A 16,248-nucleotide genomic window follows, 5' to 3' on the forward strand; every position below is an offset into this window, starting at 1 on the left:
TGCCCTAATGATGGGCATAGAGTGTATTCTTAATATCTCACTCCTACAAAACACAACAAACATTTTTGTACATATATGTTTGCATAGTGGTTTGATTATTTCCTTGGATTAAATTTATGGAGGTCTGGCCTCAAATTTTGACTCAGGATTTTCAAACCTAGATGATAAAAACCAGGTAACCAGGAGAGTTGGGGGGGAACGTGGCCTGCCTGTGAGGGCAGATATCTGATGACAAGAATCTGTAGGATTGCTTGAACACCCAGCCGGCAGGCCAGGAATGAGCCTGCAGGAGGAGGGGAGCCTGGAAATGCAGCTGCCGACATGCACTTACTTACTGTTGCTCAGGAAACAGGAGGATGGGCCTGGAATGAAGGTTGGAGGGGGTCGGCGGGGGGCACCGGGGTTCAGGACAAGTGAGGCTGAGCTGGCCCAGCCTAGCATGTCTGGTGGCGCTTGAGGCTTTAGAAGTCCATGGGCCAAAGCCATCTCTGCATAGCACGTGGTGCCCAGGACTGCTTTGTTCTTAGGTGCCAGGCCTGGTGCCCTCTGATCAGGAGCCTCCGTGGCCTTTACCTGGGGCCAGCTTGTGGCCTGAACCCAGCTTCCGTCTGCAGCAGGGGCCAGAACGGCAGACCGACAAGTTTCCAGCCATGTGCATGTTCCTTTTGGACTCAGAAAAGGTGGGCCTGGGGATGGCCCTCCTCTCCCAGAGCCCTGGCTTAGAGAGAAGCTACCGCAGCTCTAGGGTTGAGTTGTCCGTAGCCGTGGTTGTCAGCAGGCAGCAGGAGGAGGCTCCAGGCTGGGCCTGGATCAGCTGCCAAGATGGAAGAAGCGTCCACTGGGCATCCAGCCCGCCGCCACCCAGCAGCCCAGTGGGGACAACCAGCAGGGGCAGATGGGTTTCTGGCCTCGGGAGCTGGTGGGCTGTTGGCATGCATCTAATGGCACTGCTGAGTGGCCGGACAGCTGTCCTGGTTCGTCGTCCTAGGCCCAAGGGGATGCTTTGCTTCTGTGACTGTCGGGTAAGAGGCAGGGAGTTACCAAACTAGACAGATCTAGTGATGGTGGCATCTTGGATCTGGTGATGGTGGCATTCCCAGCTCCTAGAGGGGGCAGAGGTGGAGATGAGTGTCTGAGAAGAGACTGAGGAGATACTCATCACAGAAGTCAGCTTTCCAAGGATAAGCCTTCACGTTTTAAAATTTTAATGTTTATTTATTTTTGAGAGAGACAGAGTACAAGTGGGGGAGGGGCAGAGAGAGAGGGAGACACAGAATCGGAAGCAGACTCCAGGCTCTGAGCTGTCAGCACAGAGCCTGATGTGGGGCTCGAACCCACAAAATGTGAGATCATGATCTGAGCCGAAGTCAGACGCTTGACTGACAGAGCCACCCAGGCGCCCCTGTATTTAATATTTAAAAAAAAAAAATTTTTTTAATGTTTATTTATTATTGAGAGACAGAGAGACACAGAGTGTGAGCAGGGGAGGGGCAGAGAGAGGAGGAGACACAGAATCCGAAGCAGGTTCCAGGCTCTGGGCTGTCAGCACAGAGCCTGACGTGGGGCTCGAACCCACAAACTGAGAGACCATGACCTGAGCTGAATGAAGTCAGATGCTTAACCGACTGAGCCACCCAGGGACCCCTGCCTTCACGTTTTAGACACTGTGAGTGGGGTGAGGTGAAGGGGATCTAGACACCCAGGGGAATGGGTTTAACGGCCCCTACTTTGAGATCTGCTGTTCCCTCCCACTTACAGGGGAGGGCACATGGTTCTTATTTATCTCAGTCTTCAAGAAGCATGTATGTTAGGAAAGGGAGGGACCTCAATAGGACACCTGGTAGATCAACCCCCGGGCCGGTGTCCCCACTGTGAACTCATGGCCATCTGCCCTACCCTAGCCAGTTCCTGGAGAGGGGGAATCACATCTCATCTCTGTATCCCCTTCCACCACCCCCGCACAGCACCTGCTGGTGCTCTCGGTAAATACATCACTGCACACACAGCCGCACCTGCTCCTGGGAACACCTCAGCCTGTGGCCCGGAGCCAGGTCGTGCTTGTCCCTTTTGCCTCACACGCAGAACTCCATTGATTCCCAAGAAGATAGGAAGTCTCCACAGCCCACCGTGTCCCCTGTGACCAGTGGAAGAAGCTGTCACTTTCCTGTGGAAACTGGGCTGGATCACTGGGCTGTGTATGTCCTGCTGCAGAACGGGGCCTGCTCAGATGCAAAGCAGGGCTGCTCCGTGCCTGTCCGTGACCGAGAGTGTGGTGCCAGAGCCAGCTGGCAGGAGCGAAACCTGATCCCTGCACTGCAGTGGGTGACCCTGGCAGGGGTGGAGCTCAGGGGAGCTAAAGCCGAGGACCCGGTTTATGCAGAACCATAGGCTGAGCCGAGAATGACATCACCAGACACCTAGACCTTGGAGGTGGGGAAAGGCAAGCCCTGACCCCCATCAGTGCTGAGACGCGCCCCTCTGCAGCCTCCCCAGCCTCCATCCCTGGGGCTGTCTTGGCACCTCCCGTCCGGGCCCCTTGTCCCCCTGCATGCCATGCATCCTGAGACGACATTGCAGATGTCTCCAAAGCTAACGGCACTTGGAACTCTTCCATTAGAGGACACTGTGTGCCATGCCCTGGACGTCCGAACTCAAGGCTGCTTCACCCAGCCAAGCCATTCGGAAGGTGCCCTTGCTGACCACACTCCCCGGTCTCTTGCCTTCCCTCACTCGCTTTCTCTCAACAGCCGTGCTTCGTTCCATCCTTCTTTTCCTTCTTATCCATCCCCCTTTGGCTACTGTGTTCCCACCCAAAGACAGACTTGTGGGCAGACATCTCAGGGCTGCCTTCACTAAAACGTACACTGTCACCTGCTTTTCCTTTTTCCTGGCTTCCTCTCCCGGCCCCACCCCTGCCTCCGCAGCCCCCACATCCACCAGGCTTCTGGGCACTCAGCCTCCTGAGGATGTTGTGGAAGCACATCGGCACCCCGGCACAGATCCTTCAGCAGGGTCCCCCCTTTCCCATCACCCCCCAAGCCTTCGGCCTGCCCCGTCCACATAATGACTAGCAGATGACCTACCTGCTACTTCAAGGAGACCCTGAACCTCTTTCTCTTGGCTTGGTGGGCCATGTCACTCCATCTGTGTGGCCACTCCAGCCCCTCTTCCTCTGCCTGTCGGTAAGGGAGGGCGTCAGTGCTACAAGATTTCCCTCAGCTTTCCTTTCTCTGCTTCATCTGTCCCCAGGGCTTCATTCTCAGATGGCATCTCTGTGCCGAGGTCCCAACCACTTCTCCAGAGTCCTGAGAATCAGCCACGACCTGATTCACACCCCAGACTTGGCCTGGTGAACACAGAGCCGCCTCGTTGCTCTCAGCCTTTGGCGGCCAGGCCACTCACCCCTCCCCGGTTGGGCGTCTCTGTCTCCTTTGCCTTGTGTTTCTCATCTTCCTTCCTGGACCACAAGCTTCTTGAGGACAGGGACCATCCTCTTGTCTCCACATCGTGAGATCAGATGATCTTAGTTCCAAAATCACAGGACTGCAGGACAGAGAGACCTCACAGGCAATGGATGGACAGGACCCTGGACCAGGAGGCAGCCACTGGGCTCTCCTCCCAACCCTCGTACTAACTCTGGGGGAGCCCCAGAGAGCTGCCGAGTCTCCATCTGCTCCACTCACACTGAGGGCAAGCCCTGACCTTCCTAGCTCCCAGGAGAAGACCGGCAGGTCTTGCTGGGCCAGCAGTGTCAGCTCTCGGTGACTGCTGGAATCACCCGGAGAGCTTTCAAACATACGGATGCCCAGGTCCTGCCCCCAGACCTTCTAATTTAATTGTCCTTGTGAGAATGGATGTTGGTGTACTTTAAAGCCTTACCAAATTCCTGGACCCTAAGTCCTGAGGAATTGACACAGAGGTTATAGAGATTCAGCAAAACGAAGTTCCTGGATGATATGTACTTTATTTACCCTTTCAGATATTCTAAAATCTACCCCCTGGATCAAGCCATCCAAAACCCAGACACTTGGGCCATCACACTGTCAACCCCATTCATCTCACCCCACCCCAAAATGCTTTCACATGAACCCTCTGGGCTGTTAGAAGTTCTTCTTTTCCTGTAGATCACACTGATGTGCCCATATTTAGGATTTTGTGGCAGTTAATGTTTACCCTGTCACTGTGATCTCTTTGCTGGGACCCTTGGGAGAAATGTCTCTGATTTCAGCACAGACATGTTCTCCTCCTCAGCCTTTCCTGGCACCTGCTATGGAATCACATTGTAACATCCGCTTCTTGTTTGCCTCTTCCAAGGCGAAACAGTGGCTCTCAACTCTGGCTGCATATTAAAATCACCTGGGGACATTTAAAAAATTCCAATATCCAGGCTAGATACACCAGATCAGTTAGATCGAAATCTCTCGGGATGGGACCCAGGCATTAGTATTTTTGTGAGGCTCCTCAGATAATTCGAATGGGAGGCCAAGGTCAGAAGCACTGCCAAGCCTGGAGGCAAATCTGTGACCCACCTGTAACAGACGCATGGAACTTTCTAGATGTGGTTTCAGGGACGCAGCAGCCCCTGCGCCATTTCCTGCGCCTACACTTGTCAGCAGCTCTCCTGCTTTGGATTTACATTGTCTTCTTGCACATATCCCTTTAAGTTAGCTTTTCAGTCCTTCCTGAACTGCGTGAGGTGAAAACAGAATGGAAAGCCTCCTGCTTGTCTCTGGCTGGGCCCTCAGGCCTCCCAGGAGAGAGGGTCACGACCCCTTCCCCATCCAGAGGTGCCTGGTCAGCGCCCTCTGTTCTGGTAATCCCCCAACAGGGACGTGCCTCCGGTCTGCCAAGAGCTGTCTCCAAGGCCATGGAAGAGGCTCGGTCAGTTCGCGGCATCTGTGTGTTGATTGGGACTGGGGCAGAGAGGGGACTCATGGGGGTGGCGTCCCTGTGTCCAGGACACTGGCTCTGTCACCTTTGTTTGCCCTCTCCCTTTTCAAGACTCGGCCCCTTGACAAACAACCCAGTGGGATTATCGGCCAAAGGCAGGAGATGCCCCGAGGTAGAATCTTCCCCCAGTCCCGGATGCGAAGTTGTTCAGGGGGAGCAAATACGCGGAGCGGTTCCCATTAGCCAACGGGGCTGGGGTGGGGCACACACAGCAGTTCACTCTAGCTGCAAACCCTCATTTGGCACCTGGGCTAGAAATAGCTTATCTGCAAACCTCAGAGTTTATTTTTGTGGCCAAGTTTGATTTTCCAAGCGACCTGTCTCCTTCCTTACCTTGAATGTGCCCCAGCGGCCGGGGCTGCTGGGAACAGTTGCTTGTGCCCTCCAGGAGGGCATCTGGCCCAGGGCAGGTGGAGGTTGACACCCAGCTTGCACCTTGCAAGCTTTGCTGTGTACTCTGTAGTGCTCAGAGGGAGGGACGCCTAATTTGCACAGAATTTTAATTTGCACAGAAATCTCATTTGCACACAAATACCGAATAGGCTGGCAGTGGCCCCACCAGAGTCCTGCTCAGGGAGAACTCCATGCGTACATCTGTCCAGTGACCCAGCAGGGGGTTGCTCCTAAACTACTGTGTTCCTGTCCCTTTTTGATGATTTCATGTATTCACAGGTCACTCAAAAGAACTTTTAAGCTTTTGTCTTCGATTGTAAATTCCCTCTCTCTCTTGGTGCTCTGTCTCTCACACATGTGCATACACACAGCATGGCAGTGCAGGGGCACGGGGGCTATGGAGGAATACCCCGTACAGGGAAAAATGAAGGATGTTTCAACATTCATGCATTCCTTTATTTCTTCAAGCCTTTATTGGCAGCAACACTGCATATTGTTCTAGAGCCTGGGTCCAGAGAGTTCAGACAAAAGCCCTGTCCTCCAGGAGCTGGCTGTCCAGTGGGGAAACCAGAAACTGAGTACGTTCTTGCAAGATGTGATAAATGCAACAAGAGGAATTTATACAAAGTGCTCTGGAAGAACTATTCATTTGCCTAACAAATATTTCTTGAGCACCTGCTGCATGCCAGGCATCATTCCAGGCAGTGGGGATACAACAGTGACCATAGGAGACAGAATCCCTGACCCAGAGCTCACATTTGAGGGCATGAGAGTACTCAGCAACTAACTTAGTTCGATCAAAACTACAGGCTTCCAAGAAGAGGTGGCCTTAAACTAGAAATGAAGTGTGTGCACACGCACGCACACTCAGGGACTATTCCAGGCAACGGGAAGAGCTATCGCAAGGGTCTCAAATGTAGAAACACAGGAAAGCTCAGCCTAAGTAGTAAGGGAGACCCATGGGTTGGGAGATGCAGCAAGAAAGGTAACTAGGTCTTGGCCATGGTGGGCATTGAATGCCATGCTAAGCCTCCAAAAATCACCCTTACAGATAACAGAGACATAGCTGAAGGCTCACAGAGCCCTCTCACAGCCAAGCTCCCTATGTACCATCTGACCCCAAAACAGACTCTTTGGCAGCCTGGTGCTCTGGGCAGCCACTACCCCAACTCTAATTTGTTAGAACATCCAAGGCTAAGGCCATAGGACTTCTTTTACCTCCTCCCGCTACCTAGTGCTTTCAGTTTGCATAGCGTTTTCACACAATTCCCTCTACTTGGTCATGAGGGAGACCCTAGGAGGTAGACAGAGAGGAGTTATTGTTGCCATTTATTACACCAAGCAGCAAGCCGAGGCCCAGAGAAGACCAATGCCTTACCCAAGCTCACACAGCCAGTCAAAGCAGAGGGGGGACTAAAATCCTTGTCTCCTGGCTTCTAATCCAGAGGCACCTCAGGCTTTCACGTCAACTGACACTCCTTATATTGAAACCTAAAGAGCTCTGAGCAAGTATTGGCCATGTGCTGGCCTGTCCTCCACAAACATTAGTTGAGCACCTACCACATGTCAAGCCCAGCCTTGAGTGACCATCCTCTGGGCCTCAGTATAGTCCCAAAGCAACCCAGGAGGAAAACCATCCTTCCTCCCACCCACCATGACCCAAGAGGCCTAAAGGCTACAGGCCAGCCAGACCTGTGCTGTCACCCACCAGTGCCAACCTACACAGGTGACAGAATCGCCATCACCAGCTAGAGACCACCCCACTGCCTCCCTGGGTTCTCCCATCCAGGCCACTTGGAGGCATGCTAGGTATAGCTGCCAATACATAGTTCCCTCCGACTTGTAAGCTGGGTGCTGAAGGAGCAGGGGGCTCACGCCTCACTCACAGAGCGACAGTTTGCCTGGGTAAGGCTGATGCAGCCTAGCAACCTTCCGGGTTGAGTCTTTTTTTTTTTTTTTTTTTTGATTTGTAGCAACTCATTTAGATAAAAGCATCTGGTTCATAAGGAAGCAACAACAAAAAATCATTAAAAGCATATTTCTGCTTTTACTAAGTAACCTAGTAACAGCACAGGAGGTAACAATTAACCCGGCCCCCCCTTCTCCAGGTGGGCAGGCCGGTGCTCTGAGTGGGAAATGACAGGACACAGAAGGGGTCTAGCCCGGGTCTCCTCTCAGATCAGCGCTCACAGGGGTGCACGAGGCAGCCCCAGCCAGCCAGCCAGAGAGCCTCGCCCTCCCATTAGTGTGTAGGGGAGGCATCCTGCCTTTCCATCCCAGAATAAGCAGTATGATTATTTATTTAGCACCAGTTCAAGGCTTTCTGAAGTGCACTCAAAGTGCTCTGCCGTCTCGCACAGGGGCACACAGAGCCACACTACTGACTTTGTGAGTCGGGTAAGGTAAATCTGACCCCCGCACCAGCCAGGCTCACTCGCCTCCCATGACCCGCACTCGACCCGCACACGCATGCCCAGCCTATGTTCCCATGCAGACAGACCCTTGTGCTCCTAACCGCCCCTGCACGTATGCATCACACCTGTGGACACTTGTCCTGCAAGCCCAAATATCCCGGAAAAGCCTCTCCCAGCCCCTCCCACCTCCTGGCAAAGAGCTCCCAGCCACCTACTCATGGGAATTTCCTCTCCTCAGATTTCCTGACGCTGTTACTTTCTCTGGCAGCCATTCGCTTCTTCTTGGGTCAAGTGTGGTCCTTTCACCATCCAGTGTGCTTGTGGCTCATCCCCCACCCACTGTGAGCTCTCTAGGTGGGGGGGGGGGGGGGGGGGGGGGAGGACAAGCTCTCTGCAGAGCTGAGCACATCATAAACACCAAAAAGGGACTGATGATAGAAAACGCCAACTCACATGGCCTCTAGCTATGCTCATTTGCTCCTGAGTCCTTCAGCCCCTCTGCTTCCTTTCTATCACAGAACCCTCTCACCTGGCACCTGGATCTTGTCTTGTCTGCCCTGGGAGACAGCTGAGGACAGGGGCTGTGTATCAGTCACTGGGACCCTCCCCAAAGCCTAGTACAAAGGCGGCTCTTGTGTGTTTGCAGGATGATGAGCATGTGTGTTTCACTCAGAAGTATCTCAGTTAACCTATCTCACCTGTGTGCTCAAGGGCTGGCCACAGCTCACAGCGCCTACCTTAGGGAAGTGTGGGAAGTGCACCGACCCTGTCCTTCCAGGCCTGCTGTCCCCTGGGGATACCATACACCCCAGGCCAGACCTCTCCTTCCCTCTGTTCTGGGCACAGTCCACACTCCACAGTCCAGGAGGAAATAGGCCTCCCTGCACCCACCTGGGACCCAGGGTCTCAATATGCTCAATTTCACATTCAAGCCACCGTTAGGAAGGTGTGTCCCATATCCAGAGGGGCCCCACAGCATTACATTCATCCATTTGGGAAACGTTTCTAGTAGGCAACCATCAAGAGCACAGATGGTGGACCCAGACCGCCTGGTCCTAATCCCAGCCCTGCCCCTTACCCGTGTGACCTCCATCACGTTATTGAATCTGCCTATGTGTGCTTCAGTGTCTTCATCTGAAAACCAGGAATTATAATAATACCTATGTCCTCTGATGGTTGTAAGGATTAAATGAGTTAACGTAACACAGCACCTAGAATAGTGCCTAAAACACAGTCCTCTACAAAGGTTTGCTATTATTATTCTCAGGGGCTAGGACTCCAACTGAGTCATGGATTTAATTCAAACTCTCTTCAGGACCAAATGCACTTTCAAGGAAGATATTGGTGTACCCGCCCCCCCCCCCCACCCCCAACTGTCCTCCACCCATCAGTCAGCCTGTGCAGCTTTTCATTGCTAAAAGCACTCAGTCAGCAGGGGACCTCTGCTCCCAGGGAAGTGGCCCTCCCCAATCTGTGGGGATCCCAAGCAGCCACAGAGCTGCATCCTGGTTCTCTGTAGACCCTGGAGCATCCTGCAGCCCCTCTTTGGGGGCAGGGAGAGTCTCTCAGCACCTATCAGAGCCTTGTTTCATTCCCCACGCCCCATACCCATGACCTCCTGAATGGGACCTAAACTCGTGCTTGGCCCACAACTGCCCCAGCAGCCCACACCCACACAGTGGAGAAATGACCACCAGAGACACAGGGCTTGACCCATCCAGGGCTGCCCCTGGCTGGCTCTGGGACCTGGAAGCATGTCCCCATGCTTCTTTGGATCGCAGTTTCTTTATCTGTATCACGAGGGGTTGGAGTTGTGATTGATCCCCAAGGGCCAGTCAGGCTGTCCCTAGGAATGACACTCTGGATGTGGCCGCATGGGGGCTTCTGGGACGCCACCACAATTAGCGTTGTGGCTTCAGAAGGTATGTCAGCGCGTCCTTGGGGCATCTGTCATTAACAATTATGAAGTCATTATCTGGTAAATAATTCATAACCCGGGAGATGGGAAGAGCCGCCAATAAACAAGAATCCACTTAGAAGGAGGCTTGGCAAGGGCTGGGACAGCCATGGTGCTGGTGTGGCTCCATCCGTGCCTCTGGGGTCCGCACTGCCCGGACTTAGCACCTCTCTGCAGCCCTCCCTCCCACCCCCGACCTGAGGCGTCACCCTTCCTCCCGGCTCAGGCAGAATTTAGTGCCTGCTGGAGTAACAACAGGTATCAAGTGATGACCAGGTGCCAAGGACTACGCTGAATGACTGCCGCGCACTTTCTCTCTGAATCCCCCCGAGAGCCCTGTGCCTGTGGCTACTGTCCTCATCCCCCTGTGCAGAGCCGCACACTGAGGTTCAGAGAAGTGAACATCTTACCCAGGGTCTGAGCCAAGATCAGAAAGGAGGGGGCACCTGGGTGGCTCAGTTGGTTGAGCGTTTGACTTTGGCTCAGGTCATGATCTCACGGTTCATGGGTTCAAGCCCCATATCAGGTACTGCAATGACTGGGCGGAGCCTGCTTGAGATTGTCTCTCTCTCTCTCTCTCTCTCTCTCACTCACTGCCCTTCCCTCACTTGTGCTCTCTCTCTCAAAAATAAATAAATAAACTTTTAAAAAAAGAAAAGAAAAGAAAGAAAGCACTGGACTGGGATTCAGGTCGGTTTGATGTGAGAGCTCTCCCCCTTAGCCAGTGTGTCCACTCCCCCCTGCTATGACTTGTGACCTCTCATCACTTTACTCACCTTAATCTCCGTGTGACCTGTTCCCTCCCAGCTGCATTGGGAGTCCCAGAGGCCTGTGTTTGCTCTCTAGTCCTCCACACCAAGGATAAGGCCATGGAGGTGTTCCCTAGAGCCTGCAGACCACAGCCTCGCTGGGCTGGCTGGCTAGTTGAGACTTGGCAGTGGAAGGGGAGCACGAAGGGATGTCTTCAGGACCCTGTATCTGAATTTCCCATCTTCTCCTAGGCCTGGTGCACTTTTCATTTTCCAGAAGACATTACAGCCTTCTGGCCACACTCCCACTGAGAGTTCTATCCTGTGAAAGGAGCTCTTTGCCCAGATGGAGTGAACCCCAGGCCACGTGGGTTGGTCTTGAGGACTGGGGTAGCTCTTCAAGACTTAGCCTCTCCTGTCTATACTCTGACCCCACCAGCAAGGCCAGCAGCCGGCCCTGTGCCTGCAGGACCATTTCAAAGATCTGCCCAGAGGCCCCCCAGCCAGGGAAGGACTCTGGGGGTGTCTCTCTTACTGCTGAGAGTCTCCATTCCATCCTTGGCTTCTTCTACGTAGAGGTCTATCAGCAGCACCCATACAGTCAGCTCCCCTAAGGCCTGGAGTCATGAAAGGTCTTAATTACACTTCTCAGACAACCAGGGCTCCCTTGAGTTGGGAGCATCAAGGAACAGGGTGGGGTTGCTGGATGCTAGGCCCTGTAATTGTTACGCATCTGGAATGTTGCACAAACCACTATGGCCAGGCCGTGTGGTAGAGGAAGCCACAGTGGTTCCCAGGCATGCAAATTTCTCAATAACTGTGGTCACCAGCCCAAGGAGAGGCCCCTTTTAACCTTTTAACCTCTCCTACTGTGGACAACAGGATGGTCAAGACTGGCAGACACAAAGGCCAGGAGGTGGGGTCACTTTGCTGCTGTGTCATAGAACAGCTTGAAGCAACCAGAACCCTTCCATCTTCTTTGACCAGAATTTCCTCATGGGAGGTGCCAGTCCTGCCCTACTGGCCAGTCCCCCACAGTGACAGAAACACATCCCCTGGCCTCTTCCTCAATTCCTTTGCTTCCAGAAATGGGAAAGATTCCACCCAAGCGCATTTCTTGTCTTTGACCGAAGACTTCAGCATGTTGTTCATCAAGGGACTGAGTCTCACAGACTGAGGAGGGCAGACGAGGATGGCACAGCCAGTGCCCTGGACACAGGGACGCCACCCCCATGAGTCCCCTCTCTGCCCCAGTCCCAATCAACACACAGATGCCGCGAACTGACCGAGCCTCTTCCATGGCCTTGGAGACAGCTCTTGGCAGACCGGAGGCACGTCCCTGTTGGGGGATTACCAGAACAGAGGGCGCTGACCAGGCGCCTCTGGATGGGGAAGGGGTCGTGACCCTCTCTCCTGGGAGGCCTGAGGGGGGCAGGAGCTGTGCCAGGGCCCAGCCAGAGACAAGCAGGAGGCTTTCCATTCTGTTTTCACCTCACGCAGTTCAGGAAGGACTGAAAAGCTAACTTAAAGGGATATGTGCAAGAAGACAATGTAAATCCAAAGCAGGAGAGCTGCTGACAAGTGTAGGCGCAGGAAATGGCGCAGGGGCTGCTGCGTCCCTGAAACCACATCTAGAAAGTTCCATGCGTCTGTTACAGGTGGGTCACAGATTTGCCTCCAGGCTTGGCGGTGCTTCTGACCGAGGCCTCCCATTCGAATCGCCCAGGGCTTCTGGTGACTAATGTGAGACCACCTACCGCTTCCTCCACCAAAAAAGAGGGGGACACAACCACCTGTGTTCAGGGCCTTGTTCCTGGGGCTTGCACTTTCTGTCACTCTTGGCAGTTCCAACCTGAGACCCCGCTGTGCTGCTCCCAGTGGGGCTGGGGACGCTCCTGCTGCCAGGCCGCTCCTCAAGCCGTTAGGACAGGATTTTCCATGCCCGCCCCGTTGTGGAGAGATTGACAGAAAACAAAACTATCACTTAGGGAGGGAAGGAGGGGGAGTTTTCAGCCCTGGAAGGCAAAGGCGTGAGAGGAATCGGCTTTTGTCATGAGGCAGAGAGCGTGGCTTGTCCGTGAGCTACAATCCCGACAGCCCCCACGAAATGATGCTGTTACACGTGTGTTCACATGTAATAAGCCCCCCTGTTCCCAGTGAGGAGGTGCTGGGGGCTGCTGAGTTTTGTGCAGAGGAACCCACAGGGCCCGCTGTCCTGTCCTCCTCTTGCTCTGAGCCCTGGGGACGGATCGACCCGACACTGAAGCCCGCGCTCCCAGAGGTCTCCAGGGAAGGAAATTCCATCAGCTCCCAGAGTCCCCATTTCGGTGGCTCCTGCAGGCTTTTCTTCTATCTGACCTAAATCTCCCTTGCTGCAATTTAAGCCCATTTTCCCTTGTTTTGTTTGGAGTGGAAATGGAGAACAGCTAGTCCCCAGCTGCCTCCGAAAGCCGGGTGAGTCACAGTCCCTCGTACCTCCTGCCACACTGAAGCATTCTCAGAAACCTGCCCCGTTGAATCCCTGCCCACGGAGCCTCCGAGAGAACAGCTTTCACATTAATGCAGGAGATGAGGCTCGGGGGTCCCGCTGGCGCAGCACTAAGGTGGCCCCTGGGCCACTGAGAGGAATGCAGGAGATGGCATGTGAATGGATCTGCACCACACGGTGCTCCCTGCAAGGATGCGGTCTGGCCATCCAGACGGGGGGTGGGGCGGGGGGGTGGTCCCTGCAGGAGGTGACAACCCCGTGACGTCCTGAGGCCGGGAGGACTCCCTGGCAAAAAAAAGGAGGCATTTCAGGCAGATGTCAGGGGGATTGTCATTCACTCCAGGTCCCACGTTTGGGTTTTGAAAACTAGTTCTCTTCGTTCTATCCTCCTTTACTCCAGAGCTTACATGGAATCTGGGGTTCCACATCCTCACCCACTCGTTCTGTTTTTAGTGAGCGTCTGACTGCCGGGAAGCCGCCGTGGGCCGGGGAGGGGGGACACACAGCACATGTGTCCTGTGGGCCTTGCTGACGGCCTGTTCATCTCCTGAGCCACTAGGTTTCTGTCTTCATTTTGTGTCTTTTTACCTTTTTACTTCTGGGAACAAAGAACCCCAACTTGTTTCTGCTAAACATGAGCTGTTTTGTGGGCTGTGGAAGCCAGTTCCTGGAAGAGTTGGGCTCGTGGTAAATTAATTAATTAATTAATTAATTTTAAAAATTGGATTAGAAAGTCCGAGTTTAAAAAAGCAACAACGCTGAGTGTCCCTGACCGCACACAGGCAGGCCGCGGTGAATGCAAGAGAAGAATTTTCACTTTGCTTGGGCCCCTGGAATTCAAACCTTCCTACTCTGTGGGTTAAATGGAGAGAAACCGAAACCTTTTTCCCAAGCAGTTATCCAGCTGAAATACTGAGATGTGAGCAAGGTCATTTGACTTTTTTTTTTTCCATTGCTTGGCCAAAAGCCCTGTCCAAACTACTTGGCTTTAACATAAAGGAACCAAAAAAAAAAAAAAAAAAGGGAAAAAAACACATTGATTGCATTTAAATAATGGAATTGCCATTAATATCTTCCATAAAAGATGATTGATTCTGACTTGGATTTATGGGAAGTTGGGGCTTGTAAAAGTAAACAGTCGTTCAATATTAATGATGGTTGATGCACCGCGCCCTGCCCCCCAGGGCTGGTTAAATGCATAGGCTCCCAGTGGCTGGGTCTGGAGGGCAGAGAGGGCAGCCCTGGGCCCAGTTACCCCCTGTGCCAGTCTAGGAAGCCAGCCTCCCGACCCCTCCTTCCCTCCCATGAGATCCTAATGCGAAAATGACTGGGAAGACCAGCAGCTGTCACTTCTGCTCGGTGGAAGCCCACAGCCTCCAATAGGACTGAGGACCCCTGATGGCCTGGAGAGTCTCTCCCTCACCCTGCACACCTTGAGAGCTTCGGTGGGCTTGCTCTGAGCTCCTCTGCAGGTGGGTGGGTGTGTGAGTGGCGGCAGTCTCTAGCTTTGCTACTCTCGTGGCCCAGAGCCCAACAGACTGGCCTTTAGTGCCGGGGGCTCGTGGGCTGCGGGTTTCAGAAGCAGTTTCTCCAGTGATTCTTTTCCTCCTGCTCAGGAAAAGATGGAGGTGAGCCCTGGTCCCTCCAGGAAAGTGGAGGCAGGCCCTATGGCTCTTTCTCCTCAGGAAGGACCAGTGGTTGAGGGTGATGGGGAACACCCATCTGGGTGCCCATAGCTGCCATGCCTGCCAGCGTCCCGCCCAGCTGGGCCATCAGCCCCGCTCCTGACCCTCCCACTCTCAGGTGGCTGCTTTCTTCATCCCCATCGGGCAGCTTGGAACCCTTATTACTGTCTCCCAGCCCTCTAAGCGCTATGGATCCCCTGTCTCTCAGCTGTAAACGGGCAACTCCCAGACCCACCCCCAGGCTCTGTACCACATGGCCCCCTTCCACTCCCCAGGATGCCCCTCAGGGGCCACAAAACCTCACAGAATTTGTTAACTCTCCTCCAGCCCACTCCTCGATTGGTGTTCCTCACCTCCGGGAACGGCCGCACCATCTACCCAGATCCCAAGTCAGAAATGTGGGAGCACCCCCTCCTCTCTCACTCTCCACCCCCACATCCCTGGCTGCTGGTTCTGCCTCCTCACCTCTCCCCCATCCTTCCCTCCATTCCCAGCGTTCTTGACCTGGCTCAGCAGGCCTTCATCAGTTCTAACCCGAATGGCTGGCGTGGTAGCCCTGCCCCATTTCTCTCCCTCACTCCCTCATCGCCCCCTTCCAGTTCCTGCATGCTGGCCCCCAGGATCTTCTCCAGCGGGTGAGCCACACTGGAGTCAGTCCGCCAGTCTCCATGGGGTAGAGTCCAGGCACCTGCCTCTGGAAACCCACACCTCCTCCATGCTGAAAGCACCACCTGTGGTCACGCTCTGGAACTTTATACCTCAGGGCCTTTCCTGTGTTGTTTCCTCCACCTAGAATGCTGTTGCCACCCCCACCCAGGCCTCCTTCCAAGGCAGAAGCAGCCATTCACATTCGTCTCTCCTAACATGCTGTCCACACCTTTAATGCAGGAAATGAAATGAACCTTTGAGGGCCGTCCATGCCAGACATGTTTGGAGCTGCCTGCCCTTCCTGCACCACCTTCTAGAAACGTCTGTCCCCACCCACAACCCCTGCTGCTGACAGCAGGTCATGCAAACCCCTCTTCCACCTTCAGCCTCATTTATTGGACTAGGTGCAGATTCCTGATTCCAAGTGTGCCCTTCCACTGGCCGGCGAGGTGGCACTGGTTGCTCCTGACTAAAACATTGGCTAGACCAGTAAGATCTGTCTTCTGGAGTGGGAACTGAGGGACCACCGGGGCCATGCGCTTTAGCCAAATGGAAGCACAGATGCCAGACAGAGCTTTCCTCCAGGGCTCTGTCCATAGCAAAAGGTCCAGTCTCAAGGGCAGTGATTAGGACAGAAGGAGAAGGGAGATGAGGGAGAAGGTGAGCCGTGAGCAAGAGAGTTTGCTCATCATGGCTGCTCCCTGAAGCTCCTCTTGTTTCTGCCCCTCTGCTGGCTCCCCCGAAACCTCACCATTGCCTCACAACACCCCCCCTCCATGAGCTGGTGTGAGTAAGCCCTCTTTAGTGCAACCAGAACCCTAACTAGAATGACAACCTTGGAATGCCTCGCAAGGACAAATAGAGCCGAGAAGTGGGCCAAGCTATCTCATCTATGGCCACTACCTCCTGCTCAGCACTGGCCACCACCATGCCCCCTCCCATTAGCCGTGATCACTGTCCCCTC

General features: G+C 53.9%; 1 protein-coding gene across 3 annotated transcripts in view; it reads left to right on the plus strand.

Annotated features, from left to right (window-relative positions):
- The window catches only part of KLHL29 (kelch like family member 29), a 311,668-nt gene that overhangs the window by 85,184 nt on the left and 210,236 nt on the right, over positions 1-16,248 (plus strand). The window lies entirely within an intron of this gene.

The sequence above is a fragment of the Neofelis nebulosa genome, chromosome 9 (genome assembly GCF_028018385.1).
Source record: "Neofelis nebulosa isolate mNeoNeb1 chromosome 9, mNeoNeb1.pri, whole genome shotgun sequence".
Classification (NCBI taxonomy): Eukaryota; Metazoa; Chordata; class Mammalia; order Carnivora; family Felidae; genus Neofelis; species Neofelis nebulosa.